The 17,538-nt window shown below is 37.7% G+C and overlaps 1 pseudogene; it reads right to left on the bottom strand.

Moving 5' to 3' along the window:
- Window positions 1-12,902, bottom strand: part of LOC122808476 — a 62,101-nt pseudogene extending 49,199 nt beyond the window's left edge.
- Between the last annotated feature and the right edge of the window lie 4,636 nt (window positions 12,903-17,538).

Genomic DNA, 17,538 nt, shown 5'->3' with positions numbered 1-17,538 from the left:
AAATCTTTAAACCCTGTAGCAGATATGAAGCAACTTTGACATGAACAATGTGTTTTGTTTCCAATGTCTGTAGTAATGCATGTCTAACTCTGATATTATTTTTACAAAGGGCAATCTTTTTAAGAGGGATGATGTAGATCAATGTGTGTGTATGTACCTATACTGAGCACATGCAAGCTAGACTGCCATTTTGTAGTAAGATGTTGAGATGTAAGCATGTATGTATTTAAGGTCTGTCTGTTAACCAGTTTATATTTTATAATGCTGCTATCCATCCTGATGTGTTTCTATGTATTAAAGCATCTAAATGAAATACACTGCCTGCTTGTCATATATGTTACAGAAAGACCAGTGACACTATCCATATCATTTTGGAACTTGAATGGCCTCACAGATATAGATAAAAAGGAAAGAGTAAATTATATTAAGAAATAATAGTGCAAATAGCAGTGCTACAGGAGACGCATTTGGAAAGAAGTGAACATCTGAATTTGATAAAGGAAGGATTTCAGGATGGAGATTCAGCAGAGTATCAGGAACAAATGAAACGGAGAGTATTTATACTAATTGTTAGAGGAGCTCCAATAGTGATAGAAGAGAGAATAAAAAAAGCTGATAATGACAGATTTGTGGTAGTAAGGGGCTACTTCTAATACAGGAGGATTACTTTGGCATGTATTTATATTGCACCAAAAACTCCTATTATGGAGCTTAAGAGAATTTTGGGAGAAATAATCAGCTTTTAGCAGGGAATATTACGTATAGATAGGTGGGGACTGAAGTTTGATTTGAAACACTGAGGCTGTATCTGGGGGACCTACATACCTCTCAACCTCTTAGAGAAAAAAATCTGGACAAAGCCTAAAATGACAGGGGGACAAATAGGGGACAGATTTTAAATATTGCTCTTACAAATTTAGAAATTTGATAGAATATAGGTTTTGCATTTGCATGAATTTTCTGAAGGATGTGGAATCTTAAACTCAAATGTTTGTCATTATTTAATGACTTCAATCCTCAGCTATTTGCCAGAAAAGTACAGATTTTAGGAGGAACACACCAAAAATATGAGGCAAAAATCTGGACATTCTACAAAAATCTGTTCGCTCTTTCGTCGCTTTGCTGTCCTAATGTAAACCCATAAAAATGAGGTGGACCATTAAATCTAAGAAATATTGGCATGATTGTGACAGTACATGAGACTGGCAACATATGTGGTGGACCTGTCCCAAGATATACTCTTGGTGGAATAATAAATTTTCCTTAATAAATAACCCAATCTGCTAAAAGACTTTAATAAGAGGAATATTATAACATTTGGATATTGTGTGGTTTATCAGGGACACCTAGATATATTGCTAAGACAATTGTCTTGGGTAGTATAGCGACAAAGATCTGAACTGGCATCCACTTATTCCTCAAGACCATACATTTCCAGTAGATAAATGATGGTATTTTTAACTGATATATGAAACTGGTGAACAATGGAAATTCTGAAGATGATATAAGATGACTAAAATAACAATTACCGATTCTATTAGATGATAAGGGTGTAATATTATTTTATGCAGGTGACAGGGGGAACTGGGAGGATCATGTTGGGATAGTTAATTTACTTAATGCAATTTATCTGATTATTAATTCAAAAATACAGATTTCACATAAAATTGAAAAATAATAAAAAAGGAAGACTGTAAGTTTGACAATTCAATTTGTGAAGCTATACTATATATTGCAGCACTTTGTTGTTGGGTATTGTATATGCAGTGAGTTGGCTGTTTCCCTTCTATGGCTGTCTTTCCAGGTACCCAGATCACTAAGTGTTAAGGGTCATCTGGGTTGCAATCAGGATATTTTCCTTCTGCATCATGGAGCCAGAGATTAACTGTACCACACCTAGATCACACATTTTACTGACTGCACTAAACAGTCTGTTGAAACAGATACTCTATTACACAGAAGTATTCAGAGACTGAACAAGTCCTAGGGAAGAGAAACCCCAGACTGTCATATGGGGGTGAAACCCTCTATGTAATCTGAACTATACTCCAGTGTTGTAACACCTTAGGGTAGTTTATATTTCTTTAAGGGTCTGTTTGCTGAACAATAAATTCAGAGAACCAGACTAGGGAAATTCTGTTTCACCAAACACATTCTGTGCATCAGTAGTCCTGGTTTCACATTTTGTACAAACAGTTTCAATATCGTCATTTTGACTGAGCATTTTGAGTTAATTATTTTTGGTTTCGTTTTCCAGGCATTTAATTCTGTAAGCATTTTCTTCAATAAGTTGTCTTACTAACTCTAATAATTTTGTTATCTCTACAAACATTTAAATCTTTTTTCAAAGTCAAAACAGTACAGTCTTTAAGTAATGTTTCAGTAGATATATCATGTGCACTTCTGTCCTTTATTAACAATTCTCCCAAATCATCAACTTCAGTAAGCTAGATTCTTTTAACTTGGTTACTTAGTGTACATTAGTTTCATAAACTTGCACAGAAATGAAAAAAGTATCTATTCTTTCTATGAGTAACATTTTCCATAGATTAAAGTAAGTCTTAGACTTCATTATTACTGTTTTAAACTATTTCTCTGTTCATCACTGTTGAATGAAGAGCATTATATACGTTTGCTGTTTTCTGTCCCATTATACAAAGAAAAGGAGATGAATTTCTTTTGGAGCCCGTTTTATTAACCCACACTTCTGCAACATAGAGCTGAAATCTTTGCTTAAAATATTTCTCTGCATTTTACTTATTCAGAAGAGCACATTACTGAAAACCATCTATGAAATACTATTAAACATGTTTGTTTTTATGGTATGTTTTTTGCATTAGTTTTGTGAGTACAAAAATGATACCCCAGTACAGTTTCCCACAGAAAACTCATGCCTGTAACACCGTACTCAAATATTCATGTCATTCTCAAACTATCCCGCTCCTTATTTATAAGTTGGATTGCCTTGTTTTAAAATTGGAACTGTTTTACTTTTCTGCAAACATTAGCCTTTGGTGATGTAATCTTCTGATAAATATGTAAAATTTCATGCTAGGAGCCTTAACAAAAGTTTAACTCCCAACAGGCACTTCCTAATCTGGAATACAGCAATATATACATCATTGTGGAGACTTTGTTCAAGACCATTGAGAGCACCCCATCAATGCAGGGTTTCACCGTCAATCATGCATTCAGGTCCTCTGCACTACATAAAAGCACTAAAAGTGGCATTGTCTGTATAGTCATAAAACAAAATTTCACTTCCAGACTTGTTAGACAGGATAATGACCTGGAACTTTTCCAAGTCCAACCTACCATTAGGAAAACCCCTTATCACATCATAGCTAGCTATAGGACCGCCTCTATGTCCTACTTGGCCCATACCTCCAACCTAACTAGTATGCAGGCCCTGTTCATTAATCCCAACATGGTACTCCAAGGGGACTTCTTCCATCAAGTATGAGACTTGTATACCCTCAATAATGTATGCCCAGAGATTTCTGGACTTCATAAGTACAAACTCTGTTGACCAGTTAGTTTGCACCCTAACTAGGGGAGATGAAATCCTGGACTTGGTCCTTGTTGATATGGGATAGCTCTGTTCCCTACTAATTATAACCTCTTCCCTAGTCAAATCAGACCACAAATCTGTCACATTTACCATGAAACTGAAGGTGGAAGCATCTTCTAATAACTCTGTATTTAGAAGACTAAATAACTAAACCTAAGGGATGGCCTGGATAAATTCGACATCCCCTTTACAACCGATGACTCCACTGCTTATATGGAATCCTTTACAGCCAAATTCTATGCACATGTGAATAGTTGGATTCCCTTCCTAATCTCGAAATAATGAAATATCGAATTTCAGTATCACAAAACTATGAAGTCGAATACCCTAAACACCGAACATACACAAACCCGACACCCAAAATCGCGACTCTACAAAATCCCGAAAAACACACATCACAGACTACAAAACACATACATAGATGAATGTACATACCTCCCAATACTTCCCTACAACAAACATAACACACACGCAAACAATCAAACACATACACACACCTACCCTTAGTATATGCAGGGGGCAAGACCCCCTGCAACCCCCACACCCCCTACTTATATATACTAACTCCAAGGTCACACAACACTCCATAACACACACAACCCAGCACCACACATTCCACCCGCCGCACAAACACACATCACATACACACACCAGCACTCCCAACACTAACACATTCAAACCGCACAACACCTACCCTAACCCACACCTCAAACATCCCAACACACTCAAACACACATAAACCCTAAAAATGTAAACTTACCTAACACGCTATCTGTACTGCGGGTTCGACATTTCGAGGTTCGCAGTTTCCGTCTGTTCGACTTTACAGGCTCGAAATTCTAAAATTCAATATTTTAGAATTTCGAGCATGTAAATTGAACCCAGATAGCTACATAGAATGAATCTATCTCCCTCTAAAGGAAATACAATGTCAAATTTAAAAATAAACCCTTGTGATGGACCAAACATAACCAGGCTCTGTATTTGAAGAAAAACATTAATAAATAAATATAACATAAAAATAAATACAACTCTCAAGATGCTAAAATTGCTCTTGCTAAACTTAACAGGGAACTGTGGTTCCTGATCAAATCAACCAAAGCTAGGTATGAAGTAAAACTGGCCACACAGGCAAAAGAAAACCATAAAGCCTTCCTTAACTATGTTAGAAACAATGCACAGGACTCTGCAGAGCTTATAGTAAATTATATCATATACTCTGAGCAAGAGGGCATCGCTAGTCTATTAGCGGAAACAATTTGGCTCTAATTTTACCTCCTCTCTTCTGAACACTCAGAGATCGTGTATCTACACCACCATCAAATCTCACAAGCACAAGTCCTCAAAGCACTATCCAAGGCCAAAAACACTACTTTTATGGGGCCAAATAACATACCAGGATGGCTCTGGCCAGTCTGGAACAGGACCTGTTAAAACTTCTACAGAGGCTAGTCAGTTTCCGCATTCAAACAGGCTTTGTGCCAGATGAATGAAGGATAGCAACGGTCATCCCACTTCACAAAGCTGGGGCATCAAAAGACCTGGGTAATTATAGACTCATAAGTCTGACCAGCTTAATCTGTAAGACTATGGCAAGGATCATTATGGAATTAATAAGTATTGACTTGGGTTAAGAGTGTTTAGCTTTCCTAAATTAGTTTGGTTTTGTCAAAGGTAGATCCTGCCTATTTAATCTGGTTGACTTCTTTGAGAAGCATACTGAAGCAATGGATGAGGGAAAATCATTTCACACCACATTATCTAGATCTTGCAAAGGTTTTTGACATCATCCCACACTCTGGTATCATTGTTACTCTAGCAAGTAAAACAAAAGAACCAGATAACACAGCACTGTATAAAAAATTTAATATAAAAAATAAAAACAGTAAAAAGTATATAACAGATGAGCTCTTTCACACTGAAGGTACTTTATCAGATCTAAAAACAAACTAACAAACAGTGCTTAAATACAGTTAGGTAACTTCAAAATCGCCTGGTCAAGTCACGTGATCTCAGCAAGGGTTTTAAAGGTATATGCTCATTTATTTATTTATTTATTTATTTGTTTATTTACATTTGTTGACCGGGAGAGTCCGACTGGACACAGGTCCGTTTTCAGCGAAGACCCGGGAAGAAAAGCTCCACATTAAGTATTATTTGCATTATACAGTTAAGAAACATAGCATTTAAATATAGACATTAGTCCAGTTAAGGACGCAAGACAAGAAGAAAACAGATGTAAAACAGCTGTAGAACATAGTACAATTTTAAAATATGGTGACATATACTAAACATGGTTACAAATGCAGTTGAGATTCATCAGTGAACAATTGATGCAATCTGTTTTTGAGGTACGTAACAGCCATTAGCAGTTGTTGTTACAAGAAGTTAGCACTATGTGGCAGGTAACTGGGAACATGAATAACCAAGCTTGCTAAGAGTAGGTTGTTGATGGGGGCCGAGAGAGGTAGTGGGTGGGTAGAGTGGATGGTATTAGAGGGGGGGTTTGCAAGGGCATATCTGGCAAGTTTTTAAGTGTGATTTTAGTAAGGATTTAAAGTGGGCGCAAGAAGTTACACAGGTAATTGAGGATGGGAGCGAGTTCCAGAGTTTGGCTATAGTGCAGGAGAATAATGCTTCTCCAGCAGAGTTAATGGCTCTTGTGACTTGCAAGAGTTTTTTGTGGCTGGACCTTAGTGGTCTCGTAGTTATGTAGGGTTGGAGTAGATTCTGGAGGGATGGGACTTTTAGTGGTTGGTTTATTAGTTTGTGGGTGAGTGTGAGTTGGTACCATTGAAGGAGGTGGGGGAGCTCTAGCCAGCCCAGTTCTGCTAGTGAGAGACAGTGCAGAGTACGGTAGGAAGCCCCTGTGGTGAATTTGGCGATTTTGTTGTAGCAGGCTTCGAGCTTATTTAGATTGCATTGTCTAAGGTTAGTAAATATTGGAGAGGTGTAGAGTAGGGTAGAGATAAGATGAAAATTTGCTACTATTATTTTAGCTGCTTTGGTAAGTAGCTGCTGATTTCTATATAATGCTCCTAGTTTTTTGTGCACTTTTTTAATGGTCATGGAAATGTGAATGTCAAAGTTCAGTTTATTGTCTATTTCTACTCCTAGTAATTTGGTGCGTTCTGTAGGATGGATGGTGGTGTAATGTAATCCTTTCCCTTTGTCAGATTGTAAAATTAACATCCATTTAACTTCTAAACATTCAGTTTTTGTTTTAATATCACCTCTTCAGGCTCCTACATTCAGGAATTCCAAAACTAAAAACGTAAAAGAGTGTTCAATACCAGTGTTACAAATATGCTTATATAAAGCATTCCTACTGTCACATCTGCTTATTTCATACAAGTGCTCCCTGATACGATTCTTCAACACCGATAAACTCTCCAAGACAAATGCGAATCCCTGTGTAACCCACTGGATAAGAAATTGGCTCAGTAGTAGAACACAGGAAATTAGGATGCTTGGCTCTACCTCTCCCAGCAGACCTGTCACTAGTGATTTACCTCAGGGTATAATCCTTGGGCCACTCCTCCTGGCATTTACTTCCAGAGATCAAAACAAATGTTAAGGGTTTATGGCTGACAAAGTTTGCAGATGATTGTAAATTTGGTGCCATCATAAATTCTCCAGAGCACACCAAGATTCTCCAAGAGGGCTTGCCAAAAAAAAGCTGGTGTCAAAACCATGGACTAAAGCTAAATGCCAAAGAATGTGTAATAGTATTGTTTGGAAAGTATAACAAGCCCTGTAACTATCACACTGACAACACACCCCTTGAAAACTGATCCAGTAGTTAGGGACTTTGGAACCTATGGAGACAATGAACTGAGCTTCGATTATCGTGTATCCGTTGTTGTAAGAAAGTCCTTTTTCTTTGTACAGCTTATTAGTAAGGCTACGGTGTCCAAGTCAGGCGTGTGATGATTTTCCTGTATTCGGTGCATATTAGGCAGATCATTCAGTGTAATGTCCCCTGTGATATGCACTTGACCCAGCTTGAATGACCATAACTCTATCTCACCAAGAAAATCAAAGGCCTGAATCATAAAAACTGTAATGACCATCTGAAAGCTTTGCCTATCCTCTTAATATCATGCCTCTGAGCCTCAACAGACTAGATTCTTGATTATTTGTGACAAATGCATGAACATGATTCGATGAAAAGTACTTTCGGCAATTATAATTTTAAATTTTTTTTGAAGGGGCAAGCCCTTCTGCACCTCCCATGTTGGGGGGAGACCCAGTACTCCCCCTTAACTTGCATATACCAATGGAACTGTCACACAACAGTGGAGAAAATGCAACAAATCCTATTTGCTGAAGGTGGTGTTCAGCAATAAGGTAGCTGTGTACTCCAGTGAAGCATAATCCATCAAATATTCACATTCCCAACAGATGTTATCTTTTAAGACCTTCTTCACATCCACAAGTCCAATGGTGGCATTAACACCTGCCCAAGAAGTATGAAACTCCTTTGCAACATAAACAGAATATGCTGGAAGGACAGATATTTATCAGAGAATGCCATGTCTTTGGAATCATCTTCCTCTCCACTACCATGTCTTTGGAATCATCTTCCTCTCCACTACCATGTCTTTGGAATCATCTTCCTCTCCACTACCATGTCTTTGGAATCATCTTCCTCTCCACTACCATTCCTTTGGAATCATCTTCCTCTCCACTAACATTCCTTTGGAACCATCTTCCTCTCCACTACCATGTCTTTGGAATCATCTTCCTCTCCACTACCATTCCTTTGGAATCATCTTCCTCTCCACTAACATTCCTTTGGAACCATCTTCCTCTCCACTACCATTCCTTTGGAATCATCTTCCTCTTCACTACCATTCCTTTGGAATCATCTTCCTCTCCACTAACATTCCTTTGGAACCATCTTCCTCTCCACTACCATTCCTTTGGAATCATCTTCCTCTTCACTACCATTCCTTTGGAATCATCTTCCTCTCCACTAACATTCCTTTGGAACCATCTTCCTCTCCACTACCAGTTCTTTAGAATCATCTTCCTCTCCACTAGCAGTTCTTTGGACTCTCATCTTCCTCTCCACCACCATTTCTTTGGAATCATCTTCCTCTCCACATTAAGAAAAGTACTTCTCTTTCTCAATTCAAATGTAATCTGGACAATTGGCTAGGAAATAACAAATTGACCCCTGGTCTAGCATGCTTGTCCTTAATGGATTGGGGTAACATGTAAATGTCTGCCTGGCATTGGGTTATTTCTAATTAAATAGAAGGACTAAAAACTTCACCGGAGTGCAATGGCTAGGCTTATAAAGACACTCATGGATCAATAACTTAGTAAACACCTATGAACCTTTCTCAAAGTCAATATTTTTGACATTATGTTACACCTTTCATACAAAGGTATGGGCAGGGAATTCAGGCCTGCATCATGCTGCATATTCCCTAAAGGGCTGTTGTTGAAGCAGTATGTGAAGTTACCTTAATAATGCATAGTTAATAGATTTGTTTCTTATTTCTATTACTTTATATGTCTTCTGAGCATGTTGTATCATAACAGGCACCCGCAACATGCACGAGTGTGCTTAAAAACACACATACACAAGCACAGAGTCCTGTAAATATACTCTGTTATGTTTTTGTACCAGCCCTTACTACAGTGAAGCTTGAACACAGGTGTTGGTTTAGGAATTCTGTTTTTTGCCACATTCATGTTAGTTCTGGCTGAGTTCCACTTTTCTTTCTATAGTTAAATAATGTCTCCTTTTTGTGTGTGTGTTTCACTTGCATTTCATTTGTTTGTCCTCTGTTGCTTTTGCAGTTCTCACCTCTTTTATTGCTCATAAAGACAACTTTTGCTTGTCATGCATTATTTCCTCGTTTAATCTTATTATGCTGACCTAAACAAAAAGTCGGTAGCTTTACCTATTGCAGCCTGTCCCTTTAAATGAAAAGGTGATGCTTTTCATTAGCACAGAAGATTAAGGCTTGATTTGCCTGCTTGTATGACTCTAAGCAAGTCACTCAATTAGGTAAAGCTTCGGGGCTGAATCTGAAAAAGGTCCATGTGGATCAGTTCTTCACCTCCATTAGCGAATACAAATAAATAAAAATCCCTGATTTTAGGAATATTCTTTATTTTCACTATGAATTTTATTTTCCTTAAAAATGGTATTTTGCTAGAGAACAGTAAAGATTATATTTGGTAAGTAATGAGAGGCGTTGCACTTCTTTTTCTTCAGAAAATACAGGCAAATGCAATTCTTTTTATTGTAATATTCTGACTGAATAAAACCAGTATTTAAATATATTCTTGATTTTGGGTCTTTGTCCCTCATTAGTTCCAGCTTTCTGCTTGAGCTACTTTTAGTTTTTCAAATTGTTACTTTGCGATGAAGTCTCGTTCATGCACAGCACCTCCGTCCAGCTTTGTCTCCAAGACTTTCTCTAGACATGCCTCTATCTTTACCCGACTAGCTCTTCTGAAATGCATAGTGCATATTTATTATGTTATTTATTTATTTATTAAATTTTATGGAGAGATGTTTTACTGGTTTCACCCTTTGAGAAAGGCAACAGTGTGTTTGAGTCTCACACTGGTGATCTATGCTGAGGAATGAGCATGGCCTACTGAAAAGGTTAGCTCAGAGGAACAGGATGAAGAAGGGGATAGGTCTGCTCTCTTATCCCAGTTTAAGGTTCTAGAGCTGTATGGACGACTGTGTTTCCTGAGTACAGACCAGTGGCTGCTCAGAGCTCAGTGTTATGAAAAGAATGGGTGCATACCACTGCATGGAGGAGAAAGTATGAGGCACATGTTGCATCTTAAAACATTCTAATGGTAGGTGAGTTGACTGATCTTTTGCAAGGAGGATGGCTTTCAACCCATGGCTAAACCATCACTCAACTTTTATGTCTGTCATTCAGTAAGAGGCACCATGAGGCTTTGTATCTTGTGAAACGGCAGTGCCTTGTCAGTGAGGAGTCACAGCTAGATTCATCTAGTGTGGAGTCGTATGAATGACTGTAAAATGAAAATTTGGCTGCAGTCAGATATACAGAATGGTGCAAGGGTCCTAGAAAATGACAGGTGTATAAAAACGGTAAAAGACAAAAAAAAACATGATAGATGATGCCCCTATAATTAAATATCACCCATCAGGGAAGGTGCTAAATTATTTGGCAGTGACTTATTTTTCTGATTGTGTGCTATAATGTAATAATGTATTGAAGATTCGGAAAATTCAGAAATGAACTAGGATGCTGAAACATCAGTCTTGGGACCTATGGGGAAACCTCTTATTTTATGTATAAGAAAATACTGCATATGAGAGTAATAATCTCACAGCACTTATTTATAGTAATGGCTGAAGAGTGTAGTATCTTTTACTGGTTTAGTTTCAATGAGTACCAAAATGCTTTTACTTTCGACCAAGAAATATTTTGCCAGCACTGAGAACAGTGCAAGATAAAGTATGCCTTCTTCAGCCTGCATTGTGAATACAATCCATGGCGCTAAAAATGGGAGAAACTGCAGTGCAGGTGTTTTAGTCTTCCAAAGACAACACTGTTTATTTCATCATTTGCTAAGACTCTAAGCTTCATTACCCAGCAAGCAATGGAAAAGAATACATAGCTGCAGGGAAGTTTAAGGTCTTAACTGATGAGCGGCATTTAGTCACTGTGTCAGTGCTTTCCTGTGTTGACATGTCAAGTGCTTGTCATTATTATTAAAGCTCAGGTGGCTGCCACTTCTGCTTCCATCCTGCATTGTGCATATCCCAAATGTATGTCTCCCTGTATTAAAATGTGTTGTTAGCCACTGCAAATCATAACACGGTTATGTAATTCACCTCAGAGACCAGGTTCCACCTATACTTGTCTTTGTTTTGGAAAACTGGAAATAAGTATTATCAGAAGCCTTTCTGTAGGGTGTGAGGAACCGATAATCCTGATTGCCTGTAGCTGTGGTCAGCACTTCATCTTTCTCTAGTCAAACAAAGAAAAATTTCTAGCGTAAGGAAACACTTGATAACAGCTTCAGTATAACAAAACTTTAATAAAACACAAGGCTTTCAGACATGCATCCTTCCTCAGTGTGAACAAACAGAACAAAACACTTCCTTTTCCTTTTATAATGAAGCTTAATTGCATCACATGACACAGCCAGTAATCAAATTTTTCTCTAAAACTTAAGACATATTAAACCATGCATAAAAAAATACAACTCCCCAAACAGTTAGTAGGTATAAAAACATCCACATAGAACATACCTAAAAATACATTTAACATACATAAGTTCATTTCCATAAAATCACCTGCTTCTTTTCAGTACAGGTTTTAGGCTTACAGCCATATTGATTCCAGGTTTAGCATCTGCTTGTAGCATTACTATTCACTTGCACTCATTCATTTCTAGCATATTATTATTGTCGTCCCCTCTTCTATTTTTAGGGACAACATTTATCACCCTAAACTTAAAAATGTGTTCAGCACCCATTTCAACAATATGTTTTGCAAAAGCATTAGTGCCTACTCTTCTTCTAACATCCGACTTATGCTCTTTAAGTTTACGTGTTGTCTTCCCTATATAAAACGTCGTACATTTCGTGCACTTAGCAAGTAAACTATAGTACAAGTGTTGCATGTAGCAACTACTTTAAAATTATATACATTTCCAGTTATAGGATACACAAATTCTGGATCTGTAAGACTATCAGGGCAGCATACACAGTTAAAACATGGGAAAGTCCCTTATTACTACAATTATTTTCTACACTTGCAAATCCTTATAGCATAACTGTTTCTTCAAATTTTTACTATTTCAGCCTGTTTTATTAATATTTCATTATTACTCCGTAATTTCACAAAACCTTCATGCTCACTATGTGCCAGGTTATACCAATTTTTCTTTTCATTCTGGGAATATAATAACTGAAGTTCCTTTTCACAAATGTCACTAAAAACATTTAGCAAAGGAAGATTGATTGGTATAAAACACTAGAACATTTTTACAAACATAGGGTGTATCAAAGTTCGATCTTTTTAAAAATCAAGTTAAGGCTTAAATTCCTGGAAAAAGTTTTTAAGTCAGTAATGACATCTACAATAGTGTCCGTACCTGCTGAGATGAATGTCAGACCTTTCTTCAGAATTTTAACATCTTCATCTCTAAGGGTGAAGCTGGAAAGGTTTACTATACTTTGTTTATTTTCTTTTTCAAGTTCTTTGAGTGGCTCCGTGTTTGCAGGCCACTGCTTCGCCTTCTTGTCCTTCTGTTGTCTTCCCTTCCTTTTGGTCTTCCTCTCGATTGGTTGCACCTCCTCAGCTCTAAACATTCTGGTTGGTTGAGGCAAAAAGAGGTGTGTTGAGTTATCTCATCCACTTGGTTCAAACCATTTTCCTCCATGCTAGAGGTATCTCTTGCTGCAGGTTGCAATAGCACAGAATGACCCGAAATAATTGATCCTTGCAAAAACTGACCAGTGTTATCATTTAACACTCATTCATTCGGTAGTAAATTGGTATCTGGAGGGAAAAGTTATCTAAATCATGCATTGATCCACTCTGAGCTACAACTTGTTCAGTAGTGGTTGTTGCTAATTGACTCTGCTCCTCCTTTCTATTATTACCAGCCTTCTCCTCCAACCAAGAAAAGATGTTACCCGAATTAAAATCTTTCAGGTCCTGAACCACTTCTTATCAGATTGCATTTTCTCATCAAATTTAACCAGTCTTTCTAGCATTTGTTCATATCCAGCTGAATTATTAAAAACAACTGGCAGACCAGTTAAATCATTTTCAAGTTTCAATATTTGATTTTGCAGTTTGTCTTCAATTTTAACAAAAAAAAAAATCATTCATTAGACTCATATAGTCTGCTCCCAGCTTTAAATTACGCATTTGGCATTTCTGCAAGAGTTCAGGATATGTATTACCATATGAGGGCATGTTCAATAACAGAAGTCCATGGGGAACTATCCCCAATTCTAAATATGCACAGAAACTGAACTTCTGCCATTGTAAATTTTTAAATGTTCGTATGTTTTTCTCTAGTACTATGACTGCTTTCTCAAAGTTGTTAGTTGATTCCACTACAGCAATGTTACCAGCATTATACAGATTCTTCAAATGTCCCAAGATGAGAGTTACTATCTATGTACCTTCAATAGTCCATAGGTAGAGTGACCAGTGCTGTTATTAGTCAGGTTTAAACCTGTACAAGACGTAGGCTGTGTCATCTTTCAGCAATCAAGTGCCCAGGCTATTTTCCAAATCCACAAAATACAGCAAAGTAGGGACCAACACAATGGTAAACCTTCACTGTCACACCAATATCAAATTACTGGGGGGAATGGTAAATCTGAATGGCTACGCTAATTAATTACATGTAACAGAAGGACTAGAGGTGTCCAAAATATTATCCTTAAAAATCAGAGGTTATTGTCAGCTGTACCTGAAATCAGGGATGTTATAGGTGATAGACCAAGTTTCTCATATAGAAATAGTAAAAATTTGAAGAAACACTTGTGCTATAAGGATTTGCAGGTTGCAGAAAATAAATGTAGTAATAAACTAGGGACTTTCCCATGTTTTAACTGTGTATGCTGCCCTGATAAACTTGCAGATCCAGAATTTGTGCACCCTATAACTGGAAAGGTATATACTTTTAGAGTAATTGCTACATGCAACACTTGTACTATAGTTTACCTTGCTAAGTGCATGAAATGTGCGTTTTTTCATATAGAGAAGACAACACGTAAACTTAAACAGTGTAACTCAGATGTTAAAAGAGTAGGCACTAATGCTTTTGCAAAACATATTGTTGAAATGGGTGCTGAACACATTTTTAAGTTTAGGGTGATAAATGTTGTCCCTAAAAATAGAAGAGGGGATGACAATAATAATATGCTAGAAATGAATGAGTGCAAGTGAATAGTAATGCTTCAAGCAGATGCTAAACCTGGAATCAATATGGCTGTAAGCCTAAAACCTGTACTGAAAAAGAAGCAGGTGATTTTATGGAAATGAACTTATGCATGTTAAATGTATCTTTTAGGTATGTTCTATGTGGGTGTTTTTATACCTAGTAACTGTTTGGGGAGTTGTATTTTTTTATGCATGGTTTTAAAATGTCAAGTTTTAGAGAAGATTTTGATTGCTGGCTGTGTCATTTGATGCAATTAAGCTTCAATATAAAAGGAAAAGGCAGTGTTTTGTTCTGTTTCTTCACACTGAGGAAGGATGCATGTCTGAATGCTTTATGTATTATTAAAGATGTTTTGTTGTATTGAACCTGCTATCAAGTATTTTCTTACACTGGAATTGTTCTGTGTTTGATATTGTTGTGACAGTGAAGCAGGAGCGGCCTTAGGTAAACTGGTGCCCTAGGCAAAAGAGCTCCATGGTGCCCGCCACCACAACACCCGGTGCCCCCATCCTGGTCTACATACACCAAATAAATACTGGAAAAGTGCCTCTGCTAGAATGGTGCCCTAGGTGGTCTCCTCATTTGCCTATGCCTAAGGCCGGCTATGCAGTGAAGGTTTACCATTATGCTGGTCCTTACTCTGCTGTATGCACCTTCTCTAGTCACTCTATGCACATGGCTCTCCTTTGTGTTAAAGAATGCAGCTGCACTGCAGAAACCTCTAGAACAGGGAAAAGGTAAATGCCACCATTAGTTTTATATATTCATTTTATATAATGCATGGTAGACTGGGATTTTTTTCTATCAAATGAACTTGCCACTGTTACAAAAAGGAAACCTGGAGGTCAGCGTAATAGCTGTTTGAGAGTTGCTGTTCCTATTTCATTTTCACCTTCACACAGAATGTAAGAGAGTTAATTAATTAAAATGTTGGTTCTTTTGTTTGAATTTCATGCACTGTTTTTTTAATATGTGATGTGGACGGAGATGTTTGCTATGCAACCATTGTCGTGGGTGTAGGGGTTTGACCCACTCTTCTGGTGATTTGGATTCAGGAATAGTCTCAGATGCTTAGAGAAATGATTTGGGTAAATAGAATGTGTATATTGAATCATTGATATAAGTATACATCAAGATTCAATGCATGTCATAAACCATCAAAATAGCACCCAACTGTGAAACCCAGCTAAACTGCAAAAACAGTGTTTTTCAGTGGGGCAAGCTACCCTATACTTTCCACATGGGGCTATTTCCCTGTACCTCCATCTCTCTAAATATGCAACTCAAGATATCACACAACCATGGAAAAAACATCAAATCCTCTAAACCCAGTGTTGTGTGGTCTGTGTAAATACCAGTAACTGTCAAGCTCACACACAGCATGTTTTTGCAGGCAGACAGCCTCCTGCTCTTCTCATCTCTCATTTTATTAATTCCAAGATCACACAGCAGAGGGCGTAAGAGACACTTCCTTCCTCCTTATTGTTACTTGATAATCAGTAAAATACACTTTAATGTCATTTTTGTGATGAAATCAGCTGCGATAGAATGCAGTTTACTGAACTGTATGACTTCTGATAGAAGTGAGCCATATGACTTTTTTCCTTTCTTGAGTGTAGGTTTGGAATTTTCTGTTGGGAACTCCCTTCCTCCAGGAGAGGCTGGCTGGAGGGAGTTCCTGGCAGTACCACCAGTTGCCAGTGGGGAAGTTCCATGTGCTTACCCATCATCACATAAGTGTATGATGCATCTAATGAAGGAAGCATATACGTCTGCTATAGATGGCTATAGGTCCCTTTGAGAGTGACTTGGTCATACTTAGGGGGAAGGGTCCAAGTTTTTAATACTTAAGACTCCAAAGTGATGGAGTAGAAAAGAGAAGGAAGTCAGTGGGAGAGCCCAAGAGTTTATATCTTCTTCAAGAAAATCATTTAAAAATATTTATGCTGCAGAAAGAACAGGACAGCTGCAGTAAATGTGGCCAGGACTAGCAAAGACCATGGCAGGACAAAAAAGCACACCCAGGGGGGCAACAGTCTGCCACCACACAACTCTTCTTCCTGTGGGACGTTTATCCCTCTATAGTATATACTACTTGGAGGGAGTCACGTGAATTATGCACACTGCAGACAGGATGCGTGACAGGCTTTACCATTTTTCTTATTATGTGCTTATCTCAGTCAAAGCGTTTTATTTAATGTACAAGCTGACATTTCTTGAAGCCACTCACTAGTATTTCAACTATGATCTTCCGGCTTATCCTTTATTTCTGTTAATTATTCCAGAATATGGTTTCCCTACATTATGTACCTGGTTTGCTTATTTTGTAATGGTTCAAGAACAGGTTCTAGTCTGTTGAACTTCTGAAAAGCAGAGGTTCATAGGTTTAAAGGCACTTACTTGGCTATTGATCCACGAGGATCTTTAAAAGCCTAGCCATAGCTTCCCATGAAGTTTTTAGCGCTTATATTTTAAGTATGAATAACCCAGAGATGAGCAGAACATTTGCATGCCGTCTCTATACATGGGGGACAATGGTGCTAAACCAGGGATGAATTTGTGGTTACAAACTGATTTATCCATATTATGTTTGAATAGTGTAAGAGAAGTACTTTTGATATATGTAAAGAGAATTATTCTTTGTGATACAAATCTATCCCTCCAACATGTTATTTATGTTACACCTGAGCAGGTGTTTATGCCCCCATTGGATTTGCAAATATGCAGTAGGTATGACAGTATAGGGTCTTCTGAGGCTCTACACGTGAAGTGGAGATCACATCTCAGTAACCTGTATGACACCAAGAAGAGGGACAATGCTTTGAGATGGTGCACATAGTTTTTGTGATTTTCTTAATAAAAAATAGTTGTGGGCATTCAGATTGTGGCAGATGTTTGGACAAGTACATATCAAAGGGGACATTATACTTAATGATTGGCCTGGTGAGTGCAGAATACAGTGGCATGATTACATATCTGGTCTTGGATGCCAAACTCTTAGTAATAAGTTGTGCAATAAAAAAAAAGACTTTTTGACAATAGCA

Source organism: Protopterus annectens, chromosome 8.part0 (assembly GCF_019279795.1).
Source record: "Protopterus annectens isolate FY-2018-M chromosome 8.part0, PAN1.0, whole genome shotgun sequence".
Classification (NCBI taxonomy): domain Eukaryota; kingdom Metazoa; phylum Chordata; order Ceratodontiformes; family Protopteridae; genus Protopterus; species Protopterus annectens.
The sequence above is the reverse complement of the archived record's forward strand: the minus strand, read 5'-3'. Positions and strand labels throughout refer to the sequence as shown.